The sequence below is a fragment of the Phaethon aethereus genome (assembly GCF_964289735.1).
Source record: "Phaethon aethereus genome assembly, chromosome: 11".
In the NCBI taxonomy this organism is placed as follows: domain Eukaryota; kingdom Metazoa; phylum Chordata; class Aves; order Phaethontiformes; family Phaethontidae; genus Phaethon; species Phaethon aethereus.
In genome coordinates, this window is record NC_138587.1 from 16,034,404 (window position 1) to 16,051,059 (window position 16,656).

Sequence of the window (16,656 nt, forward strand, 5' to 3'; positions counted from 1 at the left end):
ATCCATTTTCTAATGTTTCAATAATATAGCTGCTGACTTACAATACAACAAATGAGTTTTGTTGGCACAACCTGCCAGAATTATAACCTTTAAATACAACCCTATTCTCAGCAAAGGAAGTTTAAAACAGGCAAATGTGAAGCCTTAGTACATAATCTGACTATATTGTGTACTTCTATCTGGTATTTCTAACATAAGTCACCAATTTTACATCATTATAATATTCTAGTTATTAAGTTTCCTGTATCCGTCCTTTGAGTATTTAGAAGACAACAGCTGTACGCTTTTTTGAAACACCAACAAAACTCAAAATTTAAATTTGTTTTTTTTTAAATTTACTTATTTTTCCCATATAGGCCGGCTATACATGTTAGGACAGGTCGTACGTCCAAGAGTTAAAGTACAGCTAAGTGGCAACTGAATTGCACTATTTATTTGTGCAAGTAAAGAACATGCAGGCGTTTGAGTCACGGAACAGGACTCAGATGTGCTACCTGTCATTACAAACACGCATGTGGTCACATGCATGCATGCAAAGTAATCCCTGCTGTAGAGTTTTCCATCTAAACAAGCAAAGAGATTTATATAGATAAACAGGGGACATCAGTAAATAATGAGGTAATATCGGTCATGAAGATAAGCAACACTTTCAGATCATCAACCACCCTATTTGCCATCAACGATTTGGGGGAGGGAGGCGGTAAGGAGCAGCAGAGAACCATTTCTTGAACAAGGACCATCAAAAAAAGAGAAAAACATATAACTAAAGTGAAGCATTTGAAACGTAAAAACAGCCAACTCCCATCTGTAATCACCCGTGAAACCCAGAAACAATAATTGTACTGATCTCCAGCAGCACCATCTTTTGCCAACTCCAATAAGCTGAAGGAACTGACCATCTGCAGACGTGTACGATACCTGCCCTGAATGTGTGAATGACCACTTTTGTTGAAGAGGCGGAGACGTGTTTTTAGTTAATGCAAGGCAGTTCAGCCGGTAAAATGTTACTAAATCAATTGTATATCGATATACATTCTGGTATCGCGGCAGTTACAGTTCAGCGTGTAGGGTAACAATAATGGAAAACAGAACTTGCCATTATGTATCATTAAAGTATAATCAATTACAGGAATCTGTTAGTGCTTTCCTTCAGAGAATCAATCACAAGGAAACGCAATCTACTTAAATGTGCAGATAACAAACGGAAATGATTTTTAAAACAAGGTGATTGGGTTGAAAACGTTTTTAAAGATAAACTTTAACAGATTTCCTGACCTCATTTTATTAATGCAAAAGTCAAAATAGACAAAAATGCTGGCTTTATATTCCAAGAACCGAATATGAAAGTTCCTATTAAATCCGGGCCCGGAGCATGCATTTTCCAGCCAACATCCAAGATTGCATTCGCTGTATTCATCATTATATATTTGTGTATATATACAATGATGTCACTGTTTATGGCACTATGAAGTCCAATTCAAAACACACAGCTTTTATACTGTTCTTCTGGACTTCACTTACAGGCTGAGGTGCAATGCTCACCAAATTCACAAGTTAACATCAGGGCATATCTGGAACCAAGAGCCCAGAGGTGCCTGCACCCAGGGGTGAGCACGCCCGTGCACTCGAGGAGCTGGGCAACCATGGCAAAAGCTAATGAAACCATCAGACATCCTCGGTTGTGCACCAGAGGATTTGTCACTGCAGAAATGCTTTATCAGTCAAAAGCAGAGCTGAATGACAGTCTGAAGAGAAAGGACAAGACAAGAAATCAAACAGTTCTGTATCCTGTAAATTCTCTCCTTGTACCTCTGTCCAGATTTACCAGGATCACTCATGGTTTACACAAGTACAGCAGGTGTGAGTCACCAGTGTAAGACAAAACTGAATCAGCTGAAACACTTCGGACTTGACAACAATCCCACTTCCCCGTTTTGTTCTCTCTCCCACAAAGGGAAAACAGGAAGATGAGGTGAACACCTGTGTTGGGATAGGATGAAGGGAAGGAATAACTCTTGATACATCAGGGGTGGGAGGAAAAAAGCTCACCAATGGGTGGAAAAAAGCTGCCAAGGCTGAATAGCTTTCACTCCAACCAGTCCCAAGCGCTACTGGAAAGTATTACCCTTCGATTAAAGTGAAAGCAAGCAATGTGTAAAACCAGGATTGCAGGGGGTCCTTGTTTAAAACTGCTCTGTCTCCACCTTGTGTCATTCACTGCCTTCTTTCAGCAGAATCTCCCTAAATTATTATTTCCTTTCTCCACAAGCCCAGCAACCCCCACTCAAGAGCTGCCAGTACGTAGGAAGGTCAAGGACTGGGACATTATTTGGAGGTAATATATAGCAAAGTATTTACAAAGAGACCACAAGGAATTTTAAAAAAAAGTATATTTATCTATGGGTATAATTGTGGATGCTAATTGAGCTGCTTTTTATGGAGAAACAACTTGGTGCAGAACTTGGACCAAAAATGACGAACATTTTGGGACTCAAGTATTTTTTTTATAGTACATACTACACATTCTTATTTTCTGAATTTCAATTAATCTTTAAAAGATTTCCCATACGACCACCTGTAATAGATCCCAATGAATATAGATCCCATAAAATCTGCAGAAAATTGCAATTCTGAGAGACAGTATAGAAATTGAGAGATTTTTCATAACACCACCATCTTATATTTCACCTCCTTACCATGCCTTTTCATATTACTAGCATTTTACAGGTAGTTAAAGCCTGGAAATTTGGGTCTTTCTAGGAGAACAATAATCACTTGAACTCTAGAGAACTACTTCAATAGCCATTTATCTGTACAGGAATTTCAGTAAAAATAGGGACAATTTTCAAAAGGCAACATAGGATTCACCCCCTCACCGAGAGGTGTGCACCGAACTTTGAACATCCCTACCTCCATCGTTAATCAGTGACACCAACACAGCGATACTTCATGGGGCTAGTAATTTCCTAAGTGTTTGCAGGGAACAGCTGGATCCCCAGCTCCTACATGAATGCACTGGAAGACACGACACTTATTTACAGGGATTTGAAGTGGTACCTGGTCTTATGAAAAATAGTACATAGCTCGCTATGGAAGATCCTCGTGTAACACACGATCAGCCAACAGCCAGGCAGTGCTGAACGCAGGCAGAGATGTCCAGGGCAGCAGACCGTCTATGTTGCCAACGGCAAGAGAGCGAAGATGAGTTAGGGTAGCACACACTTTCACAGAGCAGATCCCCAACCTCCCTCTACAGCCCTCTGCTGCTGTGGCTGCTGCTGCTCCTGCCGCCACCACGGGGGCAGAATTTGAAGCGGGGGGAATTGCACCAAGCACCGGTGAGAGAGGAAGTGTGACAGAAAGGAAAGAAGACCATGCAGAACAGTTCGGAACTGTGCTAGGGTGGCAAGGTCTACTGGTGGGCTGGGGAGAAAGCCTCGGAAAGCCCAAGACCTCCCACAGCCTTTTGCAATCTCAGGTGACCTCCATCCAGACCGTATTACCTCATCACGATTCCATACACCTTTTCCCAAAAATCACACATCCAGCATAAGCTCCCACAAGCCCTACAAATTGTAACAGATCTCCTCACCTTGCCAGCCAGCTGGCCTTTGTCAGCCCTATACCCAAAATCTCCACTGTCCCTTCCAACATAACACACACACCCCCCAGCTCAACCCTTCTTTGCTGCAAAATTGTTTTGCACGTGATGCTGAAAGCCTTTGAGCTGCCACTGTCAGCAGGAGCTTCACACAGGCACAGAATATCCATTAAACTTTTCATTAATATTTTTGATAGGCACATTTTGGATCCACAGTAATATTTCTCTGAACACACATTCCCTATTTTGAGAAGCTAACTGGATGCAGAATAAGATTTCAAGTCCTTTTTTTTTTACATCTAAATTGAATAGTCCGAAAGCTTTAGCTACATAGCTGTTAGTTTAAATCTGAAATATGAAACACATAAAATGTAATATTAAATCAAATTACTGTTATTGTTGTGTTGCCTTTTTTTTTTTTTTTACATGAACTGCAAACAAAACACTTAAACTTGGCCTCTGAGTTTTCAAGGAACATACCATCACTTTTTCCAAGCTTTTCCCATAGGCAAGTACATCCTCTATTTTTTATTTCCTCTGTTTATCTATTTATCCATTGCACTTTGTTGCAATACCCCTTGGCCTGATCTTAGACACAGTCTTTCACCACGAGGGTTTTTTGTTGGTTGGGGGGTTTTGGGTTTTTGGGCGGGACGGGGGGGGATAAGCAGGACGTCTCCCACAGCATGACCCACAAATACAGTAATAAAGATCTGTACATCAGGCAATATATGTAAGGTTGAAATGCGTAACTTTGAACAAAATTATTAAAACATAAATACTAAACTATACATGCCTATAAATATTGTCCTGGTTTTGGCTGGGATGGAGTTGTTTTTTCTTCCCGATAGCTGGTAAAGTGCTTTGGAGCTGGTACGAACGGCTGTGTGGGGCTTAATTGCTGGCTGAGGCTAAACCACGACACATATGCATAAATTTCATGCTGTCAGTCATGGTCAAAACTGTAAGAGTATGTAGAGTACAGCTCAAAAGACTGTACTTCTAAGCTCAAAAGACTGTACTTCTAAGTCTGAAGTTTTTACACATCATCATAGAATTATCATATTTTGAAGTTTTCCATTTTTATATTAAAAAGACCAGAAAGCAATTAACTGTGGCCCTTAGCATTGTTCTATCTGTTGTGTTTTGTGCTATTACCTATACTATTCATTGAAAATTAATTGCTTTTATTTTTCAAACAAAAATTAAAAATATGAGTTTAGATGTCACTAGTGACTATTTCCCAAGCAGGAGCTTTCAATTAACCATTAAACAAATATGCAAGTGTATTTTTATGATTAAAAAATCCCCATAGACCTCTGAATTCAGACAAATCCTGTGTAATATATGAATCAACCAACCACATGATTGATGAAATGATGCGTGAAAATAGAGGCAGAGACAAAATAACCTACTTGAACCCAGAAAATTCTCAGACAATAATCATTACCAGCTTTAATTAACTTCAACACAAAAGCGGGGGCTCCTTCTGTTTCAAGTTAATGAAGCTCAACACACAGACACTACAATTAGAGACAAAGCATAAGTCTAAAGCAAGTTATATCTTAGGATTGAAATAATGAGCTTAGTATTTTAATTTTGTGAGTAATTATGTGAGGTTCAGAAACAAAGAAATAATACATGCAATTGAAATAAGGTATGAATGTAGCTGGTTTTCACTCAATATCGTTCTTGTAAGTCAAAGGCAAGAAAGTAACTTTTTTCCTACAATAAGCAGTATGTACAATAACCTGGAAAGATTTCCACTATGATCATCTAAGATTTACTCCCTTTCATACTCCACAAGTCAGAAATGTGACCTCATCTCAAGCTATGAACTGCTTAGTGACTTCTATCTTGCCTTTCTCATATATATTCATTAAATCTTTATCTATAATACTGTTATTTCCATTTAAAATTATTGTTGTGTAGCAAAAAAGCTGCTCTCCCACAAAAATTAATAAACCTAGATTACTTCCACCCTTCTCAATAATTTGCCTATTCCTAAATACGAGGTTGGAAGAATATATGACCTTTAACTTAATCTCATCACCAAGCACCTCAAAAAAAAAAAAAAAAAAAGAAGCACAAAAAGAGAAAAGATGTTCTGCGATTTATTTCTCCCATTTATAGTTTATTAAACCTAAAGATAATAGGAAAAAGGTGGAAAAAGGCAGAGAATGTCTGGGCTGTAGTATCAGATATCACTGCTTATTACTGGCTATCTGCCTAGTAATCATAAATCCATAGGGTAATATTCTAAAATCTTTTGCTTTTCAGGTAGGTGTGAGCCAAAAAGAAAAAAGTTTAATTTTCTACGAGGAGCAAAAAACAGCAAGCACAGCACAACTGGGTACCAGGATGCATAAATATTCCTGATTACAAACCCTTTCACATAAAGCAAACAGGAAGAGTTTGAAGCTAACAGTGTGTACATCATGCAAAAGGTATCTCTGTCCCAAAAGATAGATATCACATAGACTATGAATGAACTGCTCCAATAAATTATATTATCCCTCAGAGGGGAAAAGGAGAGCAATGTTATAAACAGTGACTTCAGAAAAGTGAGAACAATAGGGCATTGAATTTTGCAAGAGTGAATTAAGGATCTTTTTTCCTGGAGGAGAGCTCAGTATCATTGACCAATGAGCCTTATAAATAAAAACATTAACCCCAGCCCTGCCTGCTCCTCAAGCACCTTAGCATCTCATCCTTTCAACATATCAGAAACAAAATGTAGATACAAAATACATACAAGTACATACAGAATTAAATAGATGCTTCAAATAGATTCTTTAAAATATACTTTCCAGACAGTTCAGAAAACATGCTATTCTGGCAAAATGCACATCTCAAACACACAGCTTCGACAATAGACTGTGCTCTGTCTCTTTGGTGTAGAAGTCTTAACAAATCAGAAAACAATCTGTACATCACCTCCTCCTTGTGCTGTCTGAGATCCACGGATAAAGGAAAGCTAAGCCAGAGCAGCATTTTTCAAAATGAATCTTGATAGGATCAAAATCCTCAGAACTGCCACTTGCCTTTGGCATTGCTTAAACCAAGGAGAGTCGTTTTGTTAAAACATTCACCGAGATCTCAACAGGACTAAAGGAGCGTGCAAGTAAATCCAACTCCCAGCGTGAAACCGCTCCATGCTGAGGGCAGGGCTGCTGCTAGCCAGGTAGAAGGCACAGGGCTCTCCGTTCGAGCCGCTGAGTCGCTGACCTTTTCTGCAGCAGAAAGTTAAAAGCTAATTAGAAAGCCTTTTCAGAAGGTAACAAGCTCTCCTTTTTTTCCTTGAGAGAGGAATGATGACTAATTTCTAGGCCACGAGTCTTGACAAGCAAGCCAAACAAGCGCCTACTACGAAGTGATTTTTAATCCCAAGTTCCTGTCTGCTATCACCAATATACCAAACATTAAGCACTGGCAACCCTAACCTCATCTTGTGTGGACATTTCTCCTTTTCTCTGGCTCTTTAGTTGCTTTCTTGGTTAGTTAGAATTGGAAATAGATAGTCCCATAAACATCGACGAGAAACGTGTTTTCAAATGCATCATGTCCGTCTGCTCTAGCAATGATAAAACGAGTTTGAGGTTTATGGCAATCTCTGGGAACATATATTCTTCAATAACTCATGATATTTTTCCTCATCTCCTACACAGCGTTCCTCTCTCCCTGCACGTACTTGTTTTGCCAAACTTCTCTGAAACTCATTTTTAAATGGTATTTGAATGTTACCGACTTTTATTCTCTCTGATGGTTTCTTTTGTTTTACGATGAAGCTTATGTCAGGGAGCTTCTTACTGTTTCTATAATTGCCTAACCGGACACAGGGGAGGATGGAGGAAAGAAGTTGTTGCACCTTTTTTTTTTTTTTAAAGCAGCTGAAAATGGTTCCTCCATTTTAGCCTCACTGTAAACGAAGGTAATTGTTTTAGAAAGACTTGCAAAAAGATTAGTCAGTACTGTTGAAACACAAAAGATATTAACACTTAACAGCTTTGCCTTTACATATTAGTTATTTCTCCTTCTCCAGCCTGCCTTCCCACACTTTCCAGCCTTCTGACACCGAACCTTTTACTGCACCGTTTCTGCTTTCTTTTGCATCCTCTACAGCCTTCCTTTCGCAAGCCTCAGTTTCCCCTTGCTTCATTTAACTTGTTCTGCCTACTCTTACATGTCTGCCCAGACCAGCGGACCTGGCGTCCGGGAGGTGCTCATCTCCCCAAACAGCCCGCTTCGACACGCAGGGAAAGTCGCCGACTTCTCAATTGTAAGTTGTGGCATGCGTGGGCCACACGCCATTTTGACCATGTCTCCCGGCTTTGCTGGGATAGGATCATAAAATCGGGTTTTGTCCAGGAAAGCTGCATTTCTAAGAAGACTGCAGCACCCGTTACTGTGAGAACAAAGTTGATAAGACACTTTGTTTTAGTTCGTGGCCAGCCATGGCATGTGGTTTCCGTAGGGATCGAGGCCTCCAGCAGTCTCGAGACAGCCAGGTGCTAAAGCCAGGAGGAACCGAGGCCAAGGCAGCTGACCCAGGCTGGCCAACAGAAGTATTCCACGCCATCAGCATCACGCTCACCGTAACCTGGGGATTCCACTGGGAACAGCTCACTCTTTCCACGGCCTCCATCCCCGGAGGGTCTCGCCCATCGCTCAGCTCCCGAGGCCGTCTCTCCCCGCGCGGGACCCGCGCTGCTCGCAGCGTTCGCTGCTGGGAGCGCGCAGCTCGCGACCGCTACCTGGGCCGAGTATAGCTCGGGGTACTTTATATTGCTTTAGTATTAATATTTGTTTTATTTTTTTATTACATCTGTTCCTATTTCAGCCCACGAGTTTCCTTTCTTTCCCCCGTTTCCCCTTCTCGGCCAGGAGGGAGCTGCCGGGTGACAGCGCCGGTAGCAGCTAGCCCGGCGGTGGGCTAAACCAAGATGCTGTGTGGCAAGGCAAGTGTGGCAAGGCAATGCCACTGGCAGAAGCCCTTCTGGCCTGGGCGCTTTTGGAAGGCATGCTAGGCATTTTGAAAGAGGGAATTTTTTTGAAGCCTCAAGTGAAGCTCTTGCAAGCTTACCCTAACTCCCGTCATATGACAAATTTTAATCTAATTTTAAGGCTGCAGCATTAAGTATTGTTATTGATTTTGTGCTAGAAGTTCATTTCATAATGTCTCATCTTTTCTTCTTTTTTTTTTTTTTTTTCCCCCCTGCTTGAAAGTGAACGTATCTGTTTTCATTTGACTGGCTCCTTCTGGTACATCATTATCCCTTTATCTGAACAATACTAGCTTATTCCTCTATCTGTTCTATTGGAATAAGTTAAAGAATTGCCTTGCAAAAACAATAAAAGAAAGAATTCTGTGTTGCAAAGAGAGTTTTATCACTATTTTAATGAGAACTTCTGTTTTACTTACAACCTTAACCTGTGAATTTATGTGAATATGCAAGAATCTCAGCTTTCATTTCTTTTAAACAGTTCTTATAAGATGCTTATGAAGAGCATAAAAAGGCAACCTGGAAATACTTAATGATTTGAGCACGGGAAAGGAAAAGCTGTATATATGTATTATATGCATGTATATACTTTGTTCCATCTTGTTATTGCTGTTAGATCTGACCTGTGATTCTTCTTAGTTTTGGAAAATGCATTTCTTTTTTGCTGAATTGTGCCAGAGGGGAAAAGACTTATACTGCAGTTCAAATCCATCCTCTGAATCAAGCAGAACAGAAACTCAGACTAGGGCCTCTGAGATCCAAAGTGACTGCCCCATCCATCAGGCTCTTCTGAGCTGAGTGTCTCACAAGCTCTTCTGCTGCAGTTGTTTCACATCATACAAATAATTCAATATTCACCAGAGAAGCAACTTGAACGGGCTTCTCATATCCTGAGCGCCCCACCTACCTGATTACGAGTTGTTCTGAAACAGAGGTCTCTTGCTCAGGAAAAGCTTTGGGGTATCTCAAGGCTTAATCGGAGAACTTGAAATTTTTAAAAACACTCATGGGATGAGAAGGCTATTTCCTTTTCATTTCTGGTAGTAAGCATACATAAAAGGACAAATAAATACAAAAAGAAAAATCTCAGGAAGACAAAATTTTCTGCTCAGTCACACAGTTCTTTGACAATTCTAGGTTTCAGATTTCTGTAATTATTCACAGAATATTGATGGGTAGAACTGAATTTATAGCGTGTTCTTCAGTACCCACTTCATAGTGTCAAACAGCAATTGCTATCATGAGAGAGGAAAGCAAGAATAAATCCAGAATCGTCTGAAAACTGCTTCTGGTAGCTCTTTAATGAGTCTAAACTGTTCAGGATACCAAAAGGATGAGTCCTACAACTGCAGTCAGAAGAATGAATCTCTGGAACTCGATGCCAAACTTTCTCAGGAGCAGAGCACATTATTTGCAACAGCAAACTCAGACCATAGCTGCTGCTCCTTTTCTGCCGAGCCCCATGTAGGTAGAATAGCTATTCAACTAAACAAGCAGAGAACTACTGTTCTTTTTTGATGGCTCCCTTATATAGGGCAGAATAGCACCGAAGTGCCAAACTCACAGCAGAGAAGTTACAAATTAGCTGAAAAATCAACTCCTGCATCTCTGCTTCCGAGACAGTTAAGCTCTATGCATTTCTGTGCTTAGCTATCAAACTCACTCCTTGTCAACAGAAGTTATGAACACACATAAAAATAAAATAGTTCTAGTACTTTACATTTTATTTATTTGTAGTAAGTGAACTTAGAAATTCTTAGAAAGATACGGATGTGGAAAAGTAGTGAAAATTATATGCTTATAATTGTTCTTAAGAAGACAAAAGTTTCCCTTAATACTCAAAAATATTCTACAACACTCCAAAGGGAAAAAACTAATGAAGAAGTTCATCTTCATCATTAGAAGATGAACTAAAATACCACTAGGGTGTTTTTTTTTTTTCCCCTCTGCCTTCACAAAACCTTGTTCTCTTTTCCTGTTCATTTACCATAGAGGCAGAAAACAGATAACAGAGATTAAAATAACCAAAAAGGTGCACAGCCCCTCCTTCTCTGTACGCTCTCTTTCTGATACTTACTGCCTGCCATGCATGCAGCGTGAAAGCGATGTGGAAGTCTTCCTCTGCAGGCTACCTTACACGTGCCTCCATTCTACAGAATCCTTAGCCACTAACATCTGCATTCACCGATGTCTCAATAGTTCCGTAGTCATGTTGGTTTTCCTCTACCCAACCTCAGCAAATAAATAGGTAAGAGTAGACGAGCTAAAGTGCTCTCCACTGAAAGGGCTTATCCTTAGAGCTAAAAGTCTGGAAATCAATTAGTTACAGTTCTGGTGGTAGAGCAGTTGAGAATTCCTTAATCTGAGCTCACAGAAATCAATAAGAATACTACTAAACTAAGAACTGTAAAGCTGAAACTTTTTTTTCTTTCAGAAAAAAGTACAGAGTATTTTCTGAAAGAAAAAAAATTGACAAAGGAAAAGCTGAAACCAAATAAAGACTCTAAGAGATGCTTTTATCATTTAAATGACTCCTGTGTGCCCTGTAGTTCACTAACTCACTAGCTGCTCATGCTTCTATTCTGTTTTTCCTTCCTCTTAGGCCTCAAACTGCAGTGTAATTCTTAAGAGTTTGGGGCTTTGTTGTTGCTGTTGGTTTTTAACAACATTCTGAATTCTATGCTTGCTGTCTTTCCTCGATCTCCCTTATCTTTTGATCAGTACTGAAAACTTCAGACTGTTCAGAAAACTCAGTAACAACAAGACTTCTGCAGATCCTGACAGTATTTCAGTATCATAGCTGTATCCAAATTATGTCTCCAGTTGGATGCACATAACCATATAGAAGAGCATGTCGCAGTATCACAAGTGTCAGGAACACGAAGACAAACCCCTTGAGTCCAGGACCCACGTGAGACACCTCAGGAAAGAGCTCCAGAGGCAGATGTTACAACGGAATAAACTATAACTGCTGCAGGAGTTGCACAGGGCCATGAAAAGTTAACAGTCTCAGATCGGTGCTAGTTAAGGATCTCTTCCTAGTGCCTTCTTACAAGCTACAAGTACACTATCCATATCCCATCCAAATATAGCTGAGAGCACTTTGGTCTTCAAAACACTCCAAAGAAAGTCTAAAAAGCAGTTTAGGCTGTCAAATCTCATATTAGTTTCCAGCCTTGAGGTTTAGAAAGATTGATTTCTGATTCAGAAAGCAAGCAGCTTGGATAAATAATCCATGAAGCACATCAAACTTCAGATGTTCCACTGCTATTTTAAATGCGCTTTTCAAAAAGTCGTTTCAATCATTGGTTCCAAGCGCTTGAAGTCCACCAGCCTTCCCTTTCCATTGCAGATGTTCGGGACACTTCAAGAGCTGATTTCAGTCTTGTGGACATTATTCTAACAGCCAAAAAATATTAACACCAATAGACTGTAAATCTAATTATCATGTGCCCCATTCAAAATAAGTGAGGTAATAAATATTTAAACAGACTTTTCTGAAATACTAACATGAAAGTAATACATGTGTTGTAATAGCAGTTTGATAAGATTGTGTAGAATAGCTATTCTCAATTATCTTTTCTCGTATTTTCCAGTAGCTGGTATCAATATAAGTAACTTCTATTTGATTAAATTTTAATTAAATACCTAAGCATTTAGCGATCCATCATTATAAAGTTTTGCATGGCATCACTATACTAAATAAACATTTAGGTCAGAATTTTTTTAAAAAGTAGCAACAATATAAGTTATGCTTTTATGTCTATATTTAAGCTCTATATCTAGCAGCTGAATTTCAAAATTACTAAAAGTCAGGTAGCTCCCCTTGAAAGACAACAATAAACTATCAGGTAATACTAACAGTTGCAGGATTAGACCCAGAAGCTGTAGAGTCTATGAACTGGACTAATTCTATTCCCCAACCCTATCTGCTATTTGTGCTTTCTCCTAAACTTGAAGTGTCACCTTTTGTAAGCTTTTTAAAAAAATCATTAAATATGCATTAAAAAGTACATCGTTCACCTGTGTAAACCACTGGAAAATCCTTAAATAACCACCTGCTCACTTGACTACTATTTTTTTTTTTCTTCCTAGAAACAACATATATACTCTAAGAGAAAGGATGAGATTTTCAGGGACATGAAATGCAATTAGGAGTTAACAGCCCGCAAAATCTGGCAGACAGGTACCTAACTGGTATAGTTTTGAAAACCTCTTCCTTAAGACTTGGCCATACGTTATAGATCTAAAAAAAATGAATAATGAAAAGCAGCCTTGTAACATTATTCCTTTTTTATGCCACTAAATTAAAAGTATTCTAAAAAGAAGGTAATCCTTTCCTAAAAAGTTCTTGATTAATCCTCTTCTAGCCTTGTGACATAAAACCGAAATAAGGGCGACGATCTTCAAGTATTGGCACTTGAACTTACCCTATCTCCTCTAGAAAGTGAAACTACAACAAGCCAAAAAACCCCATGTAGTAGTGCAGGTGACACCAACTATACACTAGCCTTGATTCTATTAAAAAGAAATAGCCTTGCTTTTTTATTATCACTTCACAGACATGCAGAGAGAACTCGGCTGGAATACAAGGCGAGTCAACTAATGAACTTAATTAACACAAAGAAAATAAAAGAACTACCCTGCAAACGTGTATGTATAATGAAACCATTGGGCAAATGAACCAGTAGTCATAACGAAAGTTTGTGTGACTTCCTCCTGTCATTTGGGCCAGAAGTATGAAAACTGGGTAGCAACTAAGTATTATAAACCTTTATTGATCCAAAAATTAATATATATTTTTTTAAAGCTTGTAAGAAACAAAGTGCAAGTTACTTTTACTTGCACCATTGAGAACTCCAGCATCAGTTCCAGTGCTAAGCATCCACCTCCCAAGATTATTAAAACCCAGAAATAATACAATACTATGATAGAGACCTTGCCCTCACTCTGTTCAGATGGTAACAATACTCTATGCATTTCTACCCTAAAAGCTCAGATACAATCCCATAAATAGCACGACATCCTAGAGGACTTAGGTGCCAGCACAGACCACATGACTGCAGTTTAAGTGTGCTTTACCACCTCGCTGGTAGCAGCGTAAGAAAAGCAGTTGGGTATCACGCTGGTGTATTTTTACACAACAAAATCAGTGGCTTGAGGAAATGTGGTGGGAGGAGAAAGCCTCTAAACCTGTGTGGTTGTATCAGCTGCATACACAACAAATTCTTAGGTATATGACAGCTCCAGGAAAGAATTTTCTACTTCAGAGCCTCCCCTCTTCCAGGGGTCTGAACGCAAACTCCACCTCGGTGTTTCTGCGAATCATAACGAGGCAGTTCGCATCTTAGGAAAGACATACCCAAGCACAAAGGAAGTAAATTACCAGGAGGCCAAATTTCAGTTAACAAAAATAATTATAAATTATTTGAAATTTCTTTTTAATAGACCACCTCCCAACAGAAGATGTTACCCTCTTTTTTATCTTTCCCCCAAAAAGTTTTCTCTGGCAAACAATTAAGTCAACAAAACTAAAAGGCAGTTGTAGAATCACTTCAAAACCTGTAACATCCAATACTCTTGCTGGGTCTGCGCTTGGCAATTGGCCCCTATATTGTTTTTTCATTATGTTAAAGCCATAAAATCAGGAGGAATTACTTTATTTTAAACAGAGGCAAGCACAGAGATAGTGTCCTGTGTGAAGCAAGATGAGCAATTCTTTAAGCCTATGGAAATGCTGTGACAAGGCAACTTGCTGTAGCAATACAAATAGTAATTTAGCTTATATCCCCAAATAAATTATTAGGCATGACTAAAGATAGCAATTCCCCTTAGCAACAACTTGAAAAGAGTCTTTAATAATACAGAATAACTTGAAACCATGTACACCAGGTGCAGAAACCCTGGATTGGGTTAGAGGTTCAAATGTAAGTAACACTTAGACGGTTAGTTCCTTGTAACTTGCTAAAACTGAAGCACTTGGTTCACATCCCTAACAGAAAAGTCTCCCAAAGCCAGATTACTGCAGGGTAAACCTTTAAAGTCAGCTCTCACTGACTCGTAGTTTGACCATTACTCAAACATGCAATATGTAATACTGATGAGTTAAACATCATATCACCCGTTTTGATTTATTTCTTTCAATTCACTGGGAATTTTATTTATGTTTATAACTACAAGGTTTTTGTTGGTGGTGCCAATAGATTCAGTCCCGGGATAGATAGCTGAGTGCTTAACCATTACGCAGCATTACAGTATATTGATTAAAATACCTATAGAATAACTAAGGACAAAACTAATAATGTTACTAAGAAAAATGCCCAGAAGGGATCAGGTCTAGCCTAACCAAATAATACATTTCAGCATTGCTGAAGAGAATACCAGCAGTCTAAAGGATGAGCTCTTCCAGTTATTATTTTCTTTAAGTTGGTGTTTTTTTCATAGTCAATAAAAATATTAATATAATTTTATTTCTCCCTTATATCATTTTTATGTACTGACACAATATTATCTATACTTGTCCTCAAGACATAGAAGGTGATGTTGGACCAATAAAAAGCACAAAAGCACTTTCTTTATGTGCTTTCTGAATTTCCAGAATATCTGAGCACAAAGAGCGCAGGCTGGTGCTGTATCACATACCACTAATTCAAAGCATTTAATCCCGTCTTCCACACGTCAGCCGAGGCAATACAAATGCCAAAAAAATCCTCTCCGATAGCAGAATTGTATACACTGTATATTACGTAAGCCTTCTGTCCCCCTCCACTTGAACGTACACTATCAAATCATCCTGGCCGTTATTTTATATTGAGCAGATGGTATGATGAGATTTTTGATAAAGAACAACAATCACCCAGCAAGGGTTGCAAAGGGGTCGCTGAAACCAAGATTAACAATTGATTAGCTTTAATGGACCATGACAGTAATAAACAACAGAGCTCTACACAAAGATTTGATTGTCCTGTTAATGCCGCCACAGAAATGGCTTTTAACTGGTTTCAGGAAAGTGTTAATACCTTCAAAGCCTCAGCAAATGAAGGGCTTCGTCAAAGTGAGAACTCTCCTGCAGTGAAGAAGCACTTACTGTAGACCTCTAAAAAAAAAAAATCTTCCATAAAGTGCGTTTATGATTTATTCAGACAATAGCTCCTATTTCTCCAAGGTTTAAAGTTCACAAAAATAAAATGCAGCACACTTCTGCAGGGCTGGAATGTAATAGAACTCTGAAGCATTTGAATACAGAAGCCAGCATTCGTTGACTACAACAATAGTATTAATTATCACTTTCGGGGCACTCATTTTATCCTTACTCCACCACCAGCTGGCAGATCTCAGTATCACCACCTTCTAAACTCAATTTTTTTATCTTTATCTCTGAAAAGTTCTCTTTTTTTTTTCTTTCTGCACAGAAATCAATAATTTTCATTAAAATAAAATATTTTGTGATTACTGAAAGTAACCACAGTAAAATCTGAAGATACATCTGTGTACTTCTTAGACAAACGTGTGCAAAAAGGTCTATGGATCAAGTCTCTGTTTCTCTTAATGCTTAAGCTCTAAATTTAAATGGACATATGGCAAATAGTCATAGAAGGTTTTAAAATTAAATCTAGATAGAGACAAAGTAAACAAAACTCCACCTAACACAGCATTCAAGAAAATAAGGATATAGGAATTTGTTACAGGTAAGGAGGTATTTACTCATTAACACTTTCTGTTAAACTTTCCATTTTAGGTTAGATTACTTAGTTTCTAAATTAAGCTTTTTTTTTTTTTTTAATTATGTGTCTTATTTAAGCAAAGGTTTTTCTTTTAAACATTTTTAACTGTGAGCTGCCACAGTGCTTTTCTCTCCCACGTTATTCCTAAAGGCAACATTTTGAGACAATAATGGTATGGCTCCATGGGCTTCTAGGTAAGAGGAAAAAAAAATGGTGTCTGCTCTAGACACAGATCCAAATGCAAACCATTTGCACAAATCAAGGTCGTACTAATCCCATCCCTGTGGGTCCCACCCCATCTGCAAATTCAACTCTCTATAGAACAATT

At 38.7% G+C, this 16,656-nt stretch overlaps 1 protein-coding gene across 1 annotated transcript in view; it reads right to left on the bottom strand.

Moving 5' to 3' along the window:
• CACNA2D3 (calcium voltage-gated channel auxiliary subunit alpha2delta 3) overlaps positions 1 to 16,656 on the bottom strand; it is a gene marked incomplete at its 5' end in the record, with an annotated part of 467,841 nt that overhangs the window by 309,464 nt on the left and 141,721 nt on the right. The window lies entirely within an intron of this gene.